This window comes from Cavia porcellus, unplaced genomic scaffold (genome assembly GCF_034190915.1).
Source record: "Cavia porcellus strain 051 isolate PalLab524CR breed Dunkin Hartley unplaced genomic scaffold, mCavPor4.1 scaffold_24, whole genome shotgun sequence".
NCBI lineage: Eukaryota > Metazoa > Chordata > Mammalia > Rodentia > Caviidae > Cavia > Cavia porcellus.
Window position 1 is genome coordinate 5,567,091 of NW_026947507.1, and position 13,146 is coordinate 5,580,236.

At 33.3% G+C, this 13,146-nt stretch overlaps 1 long non-coding RNA gene across 1 annotated transcript; it reads left to right on the forward strand.

Annotated features, from left to right (window-relative positions):
- The first annotated feature begins 1,451 nt into the window (after positions 1-1,451).
- Positions 1,452-11,478, forward strand: LOC134472650 (uncharacterized). The gene is made up of 4 exons (XR_010042548.1): positions 1,452-2,962; positions 10,287-10,367; positions 10,619-10,713; positions 11,308-11,478. It is a non-coding gene; the product is annotated as an uncharacterized LOC134472650 (long non-coding RNA).
- Positions 11,479-13,146: the final 1,668 nt, after the last annotated feature.

Sequence of the window (13,146 nt, forward strand, 5' to 3'; positions counted from 1 at the left end):
AATTGTATCTTTTTAGGGCCCTGAGAATAACAGACATTCAGGCTCTAGTATTAGAAATATTCACTAATTAGCATCTTCCATGGCAAAGGACTGAATTCAAACCTTGCCAAAGAAGGAAAACTATCAATGATTTTAAAAATATAAGCATCTTTTCTCTTTTAACTCACTTTCAACATTTATCATCATTATGCCGAACACAATAAATAAGGGGTCAAAAGTAACATTATGCTAATGCAGTAATTTATCTCATTACTTTTTGTTCCAAATACACATGGCTATAATTCTGGATGTTTTATACCATCATTTAGAAATTTTTTGCCTAGATTTTGCACCAAATTGGAAAATACATCTTTCTAAGTATAATTTTTCTTTGTAAAAAGGAATCTATAACTAGCTATGAAAAGAATTGCCTCCGAAATTAAGAGTTTAGGACTAATGTGATTATCTAGCAATGAAATTTACAAGTTATTCTGCTTTAAATTGTTACCTAACAGAAGGAGAAACAAACAAGACATTTAAAAGTTTTCTATTCTTCTGAGTTTACATTAATTCTCTTGGAGTATTGAATCTGAAAGATTATGTCACTATATCATATATATAAACTCTAGTAATATCTCAGTAACAAGACAAGAGTTGAAATATTCTGTTTCAGCTATATTTACATGTATCCTGAGAAAGGTTTAGGAGTAGTCCACCCTTAATCATTATATTTTTCTGCAATGTCTAGCAAAATAATAACTGCATGGAACTTTAGATTGTCTGGAAAGAAACTGTTTAATCAACATGCTTGGAAAAAACTGTTTGCAGCAAGGGTAACCAGTACCTTGGATAGCACCTATGTATTTGGAATACCAAAAGGACAGTGTAGAATTGGGCACTAATCCTACAGACCTCTGATTTTTAAAATTCATGCTGACAGTAAATTTCCAATATTGATTTATAATATTTAGTTAATAATTTAATATTTTATTATAAGGAAAAAAGTGTAAACCACTCAAAACCTGGAATCTTAGTACCCCTTAGAAGACCCTTGAAACAGAGAAAACGAGAATATAAAAAGTAGAAGTAGTGGTACAGACTGTTGGATAGGGACTCCACTTCTTTAGTGATATATAAGTGGGTCTTCTGGAATTGAAGGTTGGTAATAAAAGTCCATGTCGTCAGAAATTATGATATGCTACATTGAGGCCCTTGATGCTGAGGAGATTTGTCCAAAGATCTGCACAAATGCCCTAAATTTCAGCTCACTGTTCATCAGTTTATTAATTGAATTGTGTGCTTTACTGTCTTGTAGGTTTATAAAGGTAAAAAGTGAAACTTGGAAATTTAGTCTGTTTTTGCTTTCAATAAAATGTAAGCAAGAAAGTCATACCAGAAGCACAGAAATCTAAGCCAAAAGGAAGTATGACTAAGAAAAGAGATAGGACTGACAGAAGATGGCAGAGGTGAGGCATTGCGGGAAGGAAATCAAAACAAAATAATTATAAATTGAATTAACCAGATCAAGGAATAGAAAATGAAATCACTGGTAGGGAAAAGTTGAGAATGTCCAGGAATTCCCAAAGGATAAGGAAGACTTAAAAACAGGAAGAACGATAAAAAGAAAAAATATTTAATCAAAAAACAATTGACATTCTTAAGGAAAACAATCAAAAATTAAAATTAAAGCAATACTAGAAATATAAAAGCTTTTCTATACCAAAACCAATCTTGAGTATATAAGATAAAGTGGCTCAAAATATTATAGATTATATAAATATAAATAGCTCCAAGATGTATCTTCATTGCAGTTATTAAATTTCAAAGCTATATATTTTTAAAAGTATGTAACTTGGAAATAAACTAAGTTAGTAAAAAAACAATGGAGAAAAGTTAGTCTCTGTGACTAAATTTTAAGTAGCTAAAGATACTAAAATGGAGACACTTGAGAAATGTAAGGTACGTATAGTGACCCTGGAGTTTTGTGTGCATTTAATGTGCGGCAGCCTTGATTTCTTGCGCTCTCAAAATAAGTCACCCATGTACTTATCACACGCAAAAAAATTGCTCAAAACTATACTTTAATAAACCTTGTCATTAATACAAAGAATCAAAAAACAAAAAGACCCTAAAAGAGTTCAGTGAGTATTGATACGATTGAAATATGGAAGTTTAAACATTGGTATGAATAAGGTAATTAAATTTTTAAAAATCATGAAAGCAACATATTTTAAAGTTTCAGTAAGAACTTTTAAGAATTTCCGGAAACATAACATAATACTATATATCTCTACACTTACATTAAAAATTGAACGAGGAATGAAATTTTTCAGTATACTTTGCATTGTATAAAATTAACTTCGTCTCCAAAGGACGCATAATAATGGCATGTACGTGAAAAGATGATTTTGTTAATCACTGGAAAATGCAGATTAAAACCACTTAGGACTATACTGCTATTAGCATGACTAAATTTAGTACTATTGACTCTACCAACTATTGAAGAAAATACATGCTCATTCACTTTTGGTGGGCATATAAAATGATAAAAACACTTTAAAACACAGTTTGACAGTTACTTAAGAACGTCAGTGAAAAGCCGCTGCACACTGCAGCCCTTCCATCCCTAGGTATTAACCAAGAAGAAGGAAAACATTTATGTTCATAAACACACCACTTACTACCAGCTTTATAACAGCCAGAAATTGGAAATAATTCACATTTCCATCAACAAGGATATCGATAGACACTGGAATACTGTTAAGCAGATAAAGAACTTTTGTTATGCACAATCTCAATTATGTTGATTCATAAAAAATTTTCATTCCACTTATAGAGAATTCCAGAAAGTGCAAACTTATAACAGCAGCAGATCAGCGGGTGTCTGGAGCGGGGTGGAGAGCTGCAGCCAGGCTTTACCAGGAGTCTCGGAAAGCTCCAGAGGTGTGAAGCTATGTGGTGAAACATCCGCTCCTCTTCTTAAGTGCGTGTGTCCTTGTGGCTGAACGATATATCTAGAAAGCCGTGAAAAATGAAATTCCTGTTTCAAAGGACAAAGAAAATGAACTAAGCAAAAGGAAACAGGTTTATCAACACAATGAAAAACAGTCAAGTATGCATAACAACAAAAGTAGTAATATATTATGATGCCATTTTATTTGCCAATTAAGGAACAACTGTTACAAATAAATTACCAAACATAACAAGATTCAGTGGGAGATTTTAACACTTCTATCAATTTTGGACACAGTAGACCAAAAATTATCATATGACACTTCTATATAAAAATATTTCAAATAAGAACAGTCGAAACTATCCACAAAACAGAAAATACCATATTTTACAATGAAATAAAAGTACAATACTATCCTAATGAAAAGTGTTTACAGTAACTTAGTAATATTATAATATAAATATTTCATAATTTCATTTTTTAAAATGTTATGAATAAAAATTATAATTAAGACTTAAATATAAAATTTAGGGAGGTATATGAAAGTTTTAGAATACAATGTTCAGTAAAAATGCATTCTTTATGTTCATTTCTAAAGAAAGATGAAGCAAATCACTAATGCAGTTGAAAAAAAATCAATAAATGCAAAAGGAAACCAGAAAGAACAAAATTAAGCATAACTTTGAAATCTAAATGAGCAAATAAATTGTGAAAATACCAGGTTACAGGTGATAAAAATACAAGTTTTACCAAAACTGTAAGTACAGACAATCTAATAGCTATGATTGTAAAATTTAAATATGCAAATGCAAATCAGTTTACCCATGTAAATCAAAAGTTTATTACTGCACACACAAGATCGATATGAAAAGTAAGCAAATCATAATTTTTCTCTTAGTTGTAACAAAGATATTCAAAAATTGCTTTAATAACTGTTCTGGTACCTCATACTGTGCCTAATTGCTTTTAAGTATTAGTATGTCCAGAAGATATGTAATATGCTTAAAATGCCCTAAAATCAACTGAAGAATTTGGGATAAAGAACTAATTTAAATGGCATCTGGGTATATTACATTTCTCTTTGTCATTTATTCTCAACATACAAACCTCTTTGCTATTTATTAATAATGGTGAATATGGAATTTAAACAAGAATTTCACTTACAAAGGCAACAAAGAACTGTAACAGTTCTAAGCAGTTCCTTTTTAAATTGAAATTGTAATACAATAAATGGAAAGACCTTGTTCATGGAGATTAAACAGTGTGGAGAAATCAGTTATTTATAAATTAATTCCAATGAAAACTACAATTGAATTTTAATGTACTCAAACAATTTTAGAGCATTAATTTTAAATAAAAGTGTCTCAGATAACAAGATCAGTACAATCTTGAAAATAGAAAGGAACTTGTGAAAATGTTGAATAATTATCCCAAAGTAATGAAATTAGGGTGAGTTTTGTTTTCTTTCACAATAATTGGTTTTGTTGTTGTTTTGTTTTTTAGTTTAAAATGCTTAAGGTCACAGAACTAATTAGTGATACAATAAAGTGTTAGTCATTTCACAAATAACCATTTTTTAGAAAACTGCATTTGGAACCACCACTTCTCAAAATCAAAGCTTGAATAATCTTGCCTGACATATTTGGGATTGAAAAAGTGAAGCGGTAAAGGCAGCAGGTGCTGAGCTGCAGAGAGATGCGCCCTGGTGAAAAGCTGGGGGCAGTGAGTGCTGAAGACTTGGTCACACTGAGGGGAATGCAGTGCCCTCGAGGGGCTGGCTCTCCTGTGTGCTTCCACACTGCCTTAGCAAGGCCAGCAGTGTAAATAAGGAAGGCAGTCTTGGTAGAGGTCACACATTGGGGAAGAAACAAAACAATGACTGTGACGAATCAGAAGGAAAAGACGACATTTAGGATGCTGCTTGTCAGAATAGAATAAAACATGAGAGAGCTTTAAACATAATGGTCTTATAATTTGTTCATCTATAGAGTAGTAATTTCTGGTTTAAGGTAATTAACAGATACGATGGGTGCTGGGTTTTTTTAGACAAATTTTCCACCTTTATTTTATATTCTCCCTATCCTTTCAGGAAATGGGAAACAGCAGTGATGAATGTTTTATTCCTTCACTAAGACAGTTACTTGCTTTACTCAGCATTATTACCCTTTAACAATGCAGCTGTCCATTGAACTACATTGGCTCTTGTTTTTTTCATTTTGGACAATATTAAACCAAGAAGTAGTTTCATGATATCTGGGATTCTTTATTCACCAGATCTAGCGCCATGTGACCTCTGGCTCTTGCCCAAAGTCAAAATGACCACAAAAAGTAGACATTATGAATTAATTACAAATATCAAGGCAGCTTTGACATTCCACATAAATGGAAGAGATGTCCCAGAACCACTTCAAGTGGGAAGAAAACTGAGATCAGTGAAAAAGGATTGTTTTGAGAGGGATTATTGGCAGTGCGTCTTTTACTGCAATAAATCTTTAAATATCCACTATGTAAACACAGATAATATCCTGATACAGCTTAGCATGATACTTTTCTAAATAAAAGGATGTGATGCAGCAGATTTTAAAATATTTAAACATATAACGAATAATACACTTCCAGCAGTCTGAACCTGATACTTTCCGAACCTGACTTTCCCCAGTGACAAATCCAAGTCTATTAATTTTTCAAGAAAGGAGCTTGCATATGGACAGAGTACCACAACATCTATGCGTCTTGCCCAAAGTACTGCCTCGTTAACCAGCCGGCTCTGGGGGTTGATGTGACTCTGCATCTTTGTGACCCTGTAGATCACAGAAAACAAAGATGGATGCATCCCCTTGGAAGACTTTCCATAGGACATCAGGGTGCAGGTGGAACATGAGTGAAGGTGTTTGCCACAGTACCGCTTTCTGGCTTAGTACAGAGACAAACTTAGGGAGGTAAATGTCCATATTCAGCTTCTCTCTGAAGACTGAAGAAACTGAAAACATATCTAACACCCCAATGTTTCCAGCTACATATAAATGGTCTAACGTCTACCATACTGTTTTGTGATACTGACTAGATGAAGTACGTCCTAATCCAGCACAGCCGCCTTGAACAGCGGCAGCAGTTTGAACACAGAAAGCACCTCAGATTCTGGATGATGCATTGGTGAAGTCCTTCTCCTACACAAAGTGAGCCTGAAAAAACTGGGAGGGGCTGTTGTCTTATTAAATGCAGAAAACATCCCAGACAATCAAGGAAAATAAAGAGACAAATATGTTGCCTAGGGAAATGGAACTGTGTGATTCGCCTAATAGAGAATTCAAAATAGTGGTCATAACGACACTCACTAAGGTCAGAAAAGGAAAGCAAAAATAAAATTTCAAAAATATAAAAGATACATTTTTAAAGTGGCAAACAAATTACAGGGTAAATAATATTATATCTGAACTGAAAATTTCAAAATTATATGCATAATTAACCAAAACCAGTTTTCTTAAAATGAGGGATTAATAGGAGACATATTCAAAGAATTAATGGCAGAAAATTTCCTAAGCCTAAAGGAGGAAGTAGAAATCCTTTTCCAGGTGACTTAAGAGATAGTAGTCCAAAGAAACCTGCAGTGCAACAAATCATACCTTGTCAGAAATTAAAATCAATAATTTTGAAAACAGCAAGAGTAAGGTAACTTGTTACGTATAATGCAATCTCTTTAAGACTACTAATGGATTTTTTGACAGAAACTTGCAGGGCAAAAGGGAATATGATGATATATTTGGAAACCTGAAAGAAAAAAAAAAAAAAAAAAAAAACCTCATGAAGCATTCTTTAGTATTGATCATTTACTAGACCTTAAAAGTAATCTTAATGAATTTAAAAGTATAGTCTAATCAGATATCTTTACGATCTATACTGAAACAAACCTAGAAATCAGTGGCAGGTGAATGATGAAAACTTCACAAATATTTGGAAATTAAACAGTATGTGCTGCATAACACTAGGTCCAAGAAAAAATTAATAGGCAGGTTTACAAATACCTTAAGACAAACAGAAATGAAAAAAATACACTGAAAGATTTGGAATGTAACAGACGTTCTAAGAGAAAAGCTAATAGCAGTAAATACATATCAGAAAAAAAATCTTAATATTTTACCTCAATTACTAAAAGGGCAAAAAGACTAAGCCCAAAGTTCACATGAGGAAAGAAATAAGTCAAATAAATTGGTAAAACACTAATATTAGTTTTGGGGTTTTTTTAACTGCGTAAAATTCACAAACTATACCTAGACTAAGGTAAAAGAAAAAAGTACTCAAAATCAGTAATGAAATAAACATATAAGTCCATAAAATGGAAGTCCAAAGGCTCATAAGAAACATCTATAAGCAGTTATATATCAATGATTTATTCACCTAGAGGAAATGGATAAATTTTTAGTGGATAAATTATTAACGGATAAATTATAAATTAACATAACCTGTTAAGATTGAGTCACAAGGAAATTGGAAATATTTAAAAACCAGTGATGAGAAAGGAGTTTTAAATGTTTACTTAAAAAATCTCTCATTAAAGAAAATCCCAGTGTCTGGTGAGTTCACTGCTGAATTCTGCAGTGCATGAAGGAAAACACCAGTCCTCAGCATCTTCCCAAAGTTAAAGAGAAGGAAGTTCTACCAGACTCATTTACCCTTAATACCAAAGCCAAACGAAAACACTGCAGGAAAAGCAAAGCCCACAGATTCCTGGTAAATAATGCAAAAATCCTCAACAAAATACCAGGAAACAAATATACAAATCAATAAATGCAAATGACATATTAACAGAATAAAGGAAACTATCATTTGATCATTATAAAAAAATGCTGAAAAAGCATTTGACAAAATTCCGTGTTCCATCCCCATTCACTAAATTAAGTAAAGAAGGAAAGTTCCTCAACCTACAAAAATTAAAATGTCTCCCAAAAGTCTCAGGCACTCAGAGGTGGGGCTTTTAAAAGGAAAGGATTATGGGGACAGTTGTTTACAGTAACAGAAAAGCAGACTAATACAGGTGAATAGGAAAAAGATTATGGTCAGAGGGCAAAAGTTTCAGTTAAGAGAAATAGATTCTCATCTATTATAAGTCCAGTGACTATAGTTAATTATAATGCACTGTAGATTTCAAAAAATCATTAAAAATTTTTAAATTTTCTCACCACAAAGAAATAAATGAGGTGATAAATACATTAATTAGCCTGGCTTGATCATTGAAACATTACATTGTACTAATATATATAATTACTATTTATTAATTTAAAAGTATCATTTTACTTTTAAAAAGTAAAATGATAAAGTGGTGTTTTATCCAATAAAAATGAATCTCTAACACTGTTTGGTAAAATGCTATTATTTACTATATTAAAACAATTTACCTTCAATGGAAATACTTAACTCTTTACACATTCTTGAAATATGTATAAATGTATTATGTCTGTAGTAATGTAAGCCACTGAGTTCAACAAATTTTGTATCTGATTATTAAATATACAAATTTTTTTAAATTTAAAAAATTCAAATTAAGATAGTAGACCAAGTGCTCACATTTCACACCTCTCAAAAGGCCCAGCCACTTCATTACACACAAGGTAGGCCTTGGTAACAGTGAAAAACAGTCACAACAGATTTTATGATGCCATTCCAATGAAATAGTGCAGTACAAAACATAACTAAGAAAATTTACATAAATGGAAAACATTCGTCTTTAAAGTGGTCTGTACAAAGACAGTTGTACCTTTAGAGAAAAAGATTTTAATGTAGCTTTAGAATGAAAGGTAAGATAATGTGGATGTTAAAACGGAGAAATATTTCAGAGGCTTATAAGAGCAACAGTTTGTTTTTTGGAGGCAGAAAAAAGATGGTAGGATGCGTTTTTAATTCCTTCCATCCCCAACATGCGTGCAGTTGAGGCACACCATAACCCAGGTAAAGGCAGACAGAAGTGGAATGAGACCGAAAAGTGGTGCAGCTCAATGAATTTGGGTCGTTAAAGTTAAAAAATGATTTTCATGCATTTTTTAGTTGATTTGTTTTTGTTCTTTATCTACCTCACCATATTGCATTTTAAGATTTAGAACTTTGGAATTTCCCAGGTACTTAAAGACATATATAGCTATGTTTGCATTTTGTCTTCTGTAGCTTAATTTATAATTTTGATATTGCTGAAGTTAACCTAGCAATTAGTGTTCCAGAAAAATATTTTAGAAGTCATATTTTATACAGATAGTTTTTTCAATGTGGTTTCAAAAGTAATTCTTAACAGTTATTTTTATAATCAGCATCACATATTTTAATTGTAGAATAATAGATCAATGCACTGGTTTAATGATGAAGCAAATTTTTGACAATGAAACTAGATATAAAATACAAAATGTGATGAAAATTCAAAATAGGTGGTCCACGTGTAATCCTTAAACAGATTATATAGTTATCATTGATTATGTTTTCTGTAGTGTTTGGGTCAACCTTGTAAAAACTATCAAGAAATACATTTGGAGAACTCTATGATGCCAGTGAAAATGTTTCATAGAATAATGATACCAATACCAGTCACTATGGTACATTTTCTTACAACTAGTTACTTCTTTTTACTGTGATAAATGTTCCCCAAAATTAGAATTTAATACTTTCATCTCCTATATATTAGATCTTAACACACAAAAAAATCAGTCTGACTGCAATATATCTACTGCTAGATTGCTCATTCCCGTTTGGAACCTGCTTCCCAGAGTTAATATTAAAAACACAATTCACAGAACAGCTAACAATAATATATTGTGTATTTTTAAAAAACAGCAAAAAGTTTTTTGAAAATTTTCATCCTAAAGAATTGATAAATGTAGAGATAAATATGTTCAACATCATTAAAAATCATGCAATGTTTGCAGATATTTAATATTTATTACATAGTACTCCAATAGTGTGTCTACTTTTAATGTCTTGATGTCAAAGACAAATTTTTAATGATTACTAATTTTTAAAATTATTCTTACAACTAGTTACTTCACCTTTTCTAAATTCTCTAAATAATAATATTCTCTAAATTTATTCAACTTTAGGGAAAAAAAGTTCACATAATTTCTTTGCAGTTTTCAAAGAATTAATATGTCCAGCTTGAGCTTAGAGGCACAGTCCCTAACATTTCTTAAGAAATGTCTCACTTTACGATTTGTAGAGCTGAAAGGAGTTGTGGGGTCATAATAGGCAAATTATTGTTCCTTAAGAGATCCTACTCTTATTAGCAGAGAATATTCAGAAGTATGTGCCTTTCAAAGGAATGTTTCAAACTTCTTGAACTCTTCCCTGTCTATTCTGCCCTCTCTCTTGCTTACAACAGACCATGACTCTGAGGATTTTTGAAAACCAGTCAACAATATTTGGAAGAAAATTCCAAGTTAAAAGATATGTTTATACATTGGTGAGTAGCTAATCTGTTACACTAATGTCTACGTGAGAATATAGGCATTCTGGGTTGTTTGTGGGGGGAGTGAGTACTTATTGAAGAAGTATATTTTAATGCTGGTTAAAAGAAAATGAAAGATTAATGGAAACAAGGTCTTCATCCAGACTGCTTAGCTGGGAGTTAGTAGAACATCCATGATGAGCACATCAGGTAGAAGGTTTCTCTCTCCGAGGGCTGCTACTTAATCAGTCTCTTATTTCAAACAGAGTGCCAAGACTGCTGTAGGCTCTCAGAGTACAGGACTTACTGACAGTGATGTGTCGCTGAGAGTAGAAACATCCCCATCACTTAGAGTAAATAGGTAAGTTGGAAAGCCACTCTCCTAGTAATGAGGGTGAGGGGCCAGAGAGAAGTTACTGTTGGTGTTTCCACAATTCTCAGCCTTTTGGGAATACAAGAGGAAGTCTCACTAGCAGGTGTTAGATTTTCAGGAAATTAAGCAGATGGCTTTGGCAAACTGTGCCTCCGCTACTGCTCTGCCAGGAAATTCTACCGCCAGGCGTAGCTTCACATATGCTCTGAGAAGTCCTGCCATTTGAAGCAAACAACCAGTGTTGTCATTGCAGAACCATGAGGAAATCACACCATCCACATTTCCCCAGTGTTAGGCAAAGCCATTTTGTTTTCTGTGTCACTCATGACCTGTCATGGTAGGTTCCGCATCAGGTTCATCATGTCACCGGCTCACAGGAAGAAAGTGAGTCCTTCACACTGACTGCAGAGGTCAGCTATCAGAAAACAAAGCTGGTATCCTCTGTCACTACACGAGCAAGAATAGCGTAGCCTCATATATCTGCACAAGGAAATAACAGAAGATAGCATTTTCAAGAATAGTGTTTCATGTTGTCTAAACCCACTCCATGTTGGTAACATTGTGTTTGTCTTTTAATCATAGGTTCATTTGATTTATCAGCCAGTCTTAAGAGACACCTCACAAGTTTTGCAGAAGATCTCACACAGATGCTTAATTAAGGCCATTAACATAATGAAGCCATGAAATATTATGACTTGAAAGGATTAACAACATTTCGATCATCCTGACAAAAATAAACAAAATAAAAATTCCTGTGACTGTGTCTATTATTTGCATGTGAACATTTATGTATTTGAAATATAATTAATTTTAAATCTATTACAATAAGCAAAAATGTATGTATTCAACAAAGATATTCTATTTACCATAAGGCTAGCTCTATAAAATGCATTTGGGTTACAGTAAGAAACAAGACAGACCACAATCCCTGCTCCCAACAACCTTTAAAATGACAAAGACAAAGATACATGTATCGCAATGAAAAAAATAATTATTGTTCTCTGTGAGTACATGAGGTCTCCTAACCATAAGCAAGGCAGAGGTACTGACAGAATGTCTTGTGATACTTAAAGAATCACAGGAATTCACTGTACAAATCACAAAATGGTAGAACTTGTAGAAAGCTGATCTTCAAAAGAATCAAGATACAGCTCAGGGTATAAAATTAGTTCATTAAGGCTGAGATACCATGAGTAAGAAGAGAAGGAGGCAACATCCTCTGGGGTCTGGAAAGCCTTCTAAGACGTGATCACCCTTCAGCAAGCCAGGTTTTTAAGGAAGGAGTGGCCTAATAAGATTTGTATTTTTAAAATGGCACTCTGACCACCATGCTGAGAGTAGATTGCTTTGGTACAGGGCTGGAGAAAGTTTGGTACTCGAGGCCAAAAAGTGAAGATGAAACCAGGGAACTGGATGTGGGAATGGAAAAAGATTTTTTTTCTTAAAAATGCACATTTCTCCAGTAAATATTTCATAAGAATTACCAGCTGAATCACCATTGTGTGTGTGCTATGTTCTTTGCCTACTTGACACTATTGTTACTAATGTAATAACTTAAAAAAGAAAAGCAAAAAAAGTAAAGATAGCATGCATCCTGGATCACCAGCTTCCCAGCTCATTAAGTGTGGTGACACAGGCATATGGACTCTCACATGATACACAATCAAGTTTGTCTTTAAAATGTGTTATTTTTCTAATGGTTAACAGTAGTGATGCTAACATTTATGCACAAAAATAATAGTGGAAATTATCCTTTCTGATGGTTTTACAACATGCTGTGGGATTTGGCTGGGGCTTGGGCTCCAGTACAGAGGATTAAATCCAGGGTGTTCAGAGCAGGCAACATCTCCAGACCTATTTAATTTCTGAAACAGGTCCTCACTAATTAATTAGTTTACCCAGACCAACCTCAAACTTGTGATCCTCCTACCTCAGCATCTGTGATGTTAATGTACCTGCATAGGTTTAGCTGTGTGACTGACATTCATATTGGCTTCACACAGAATAGTGGTCATTTAATCCAACTGCTGTTTTGATACCAGAGCCAGGCAGGGTACCATTTAGAGCAATACCGTTCTGCTATTGGCCAGCTCTGTTGGAATTTTCCTATCAGGCCTAGGTTTCTAGTTTTCTGATACATTTTGCAACATTGTTAATGCTGAAACACAAAACCATTTTCTTTCTTATACAGAATGAATAATTGAACATAAAAACTTTAAAAGTTCATATAAATTGCCTAACACATTTTAAAAAGATTTACTATCTCTTGATGAGGCCATGGGTCTCCTGTTCACAATGTCTTTTATCTTCATGACAGGAGAGAGCCCTACTTTACCACCGCTCCAGCTGAAGCTTTTCTTGGTTCATTCCCATCAATTTTATGGCCATCCTTTATCCTCTCCTCTTTTCCAGTGTGAAAAC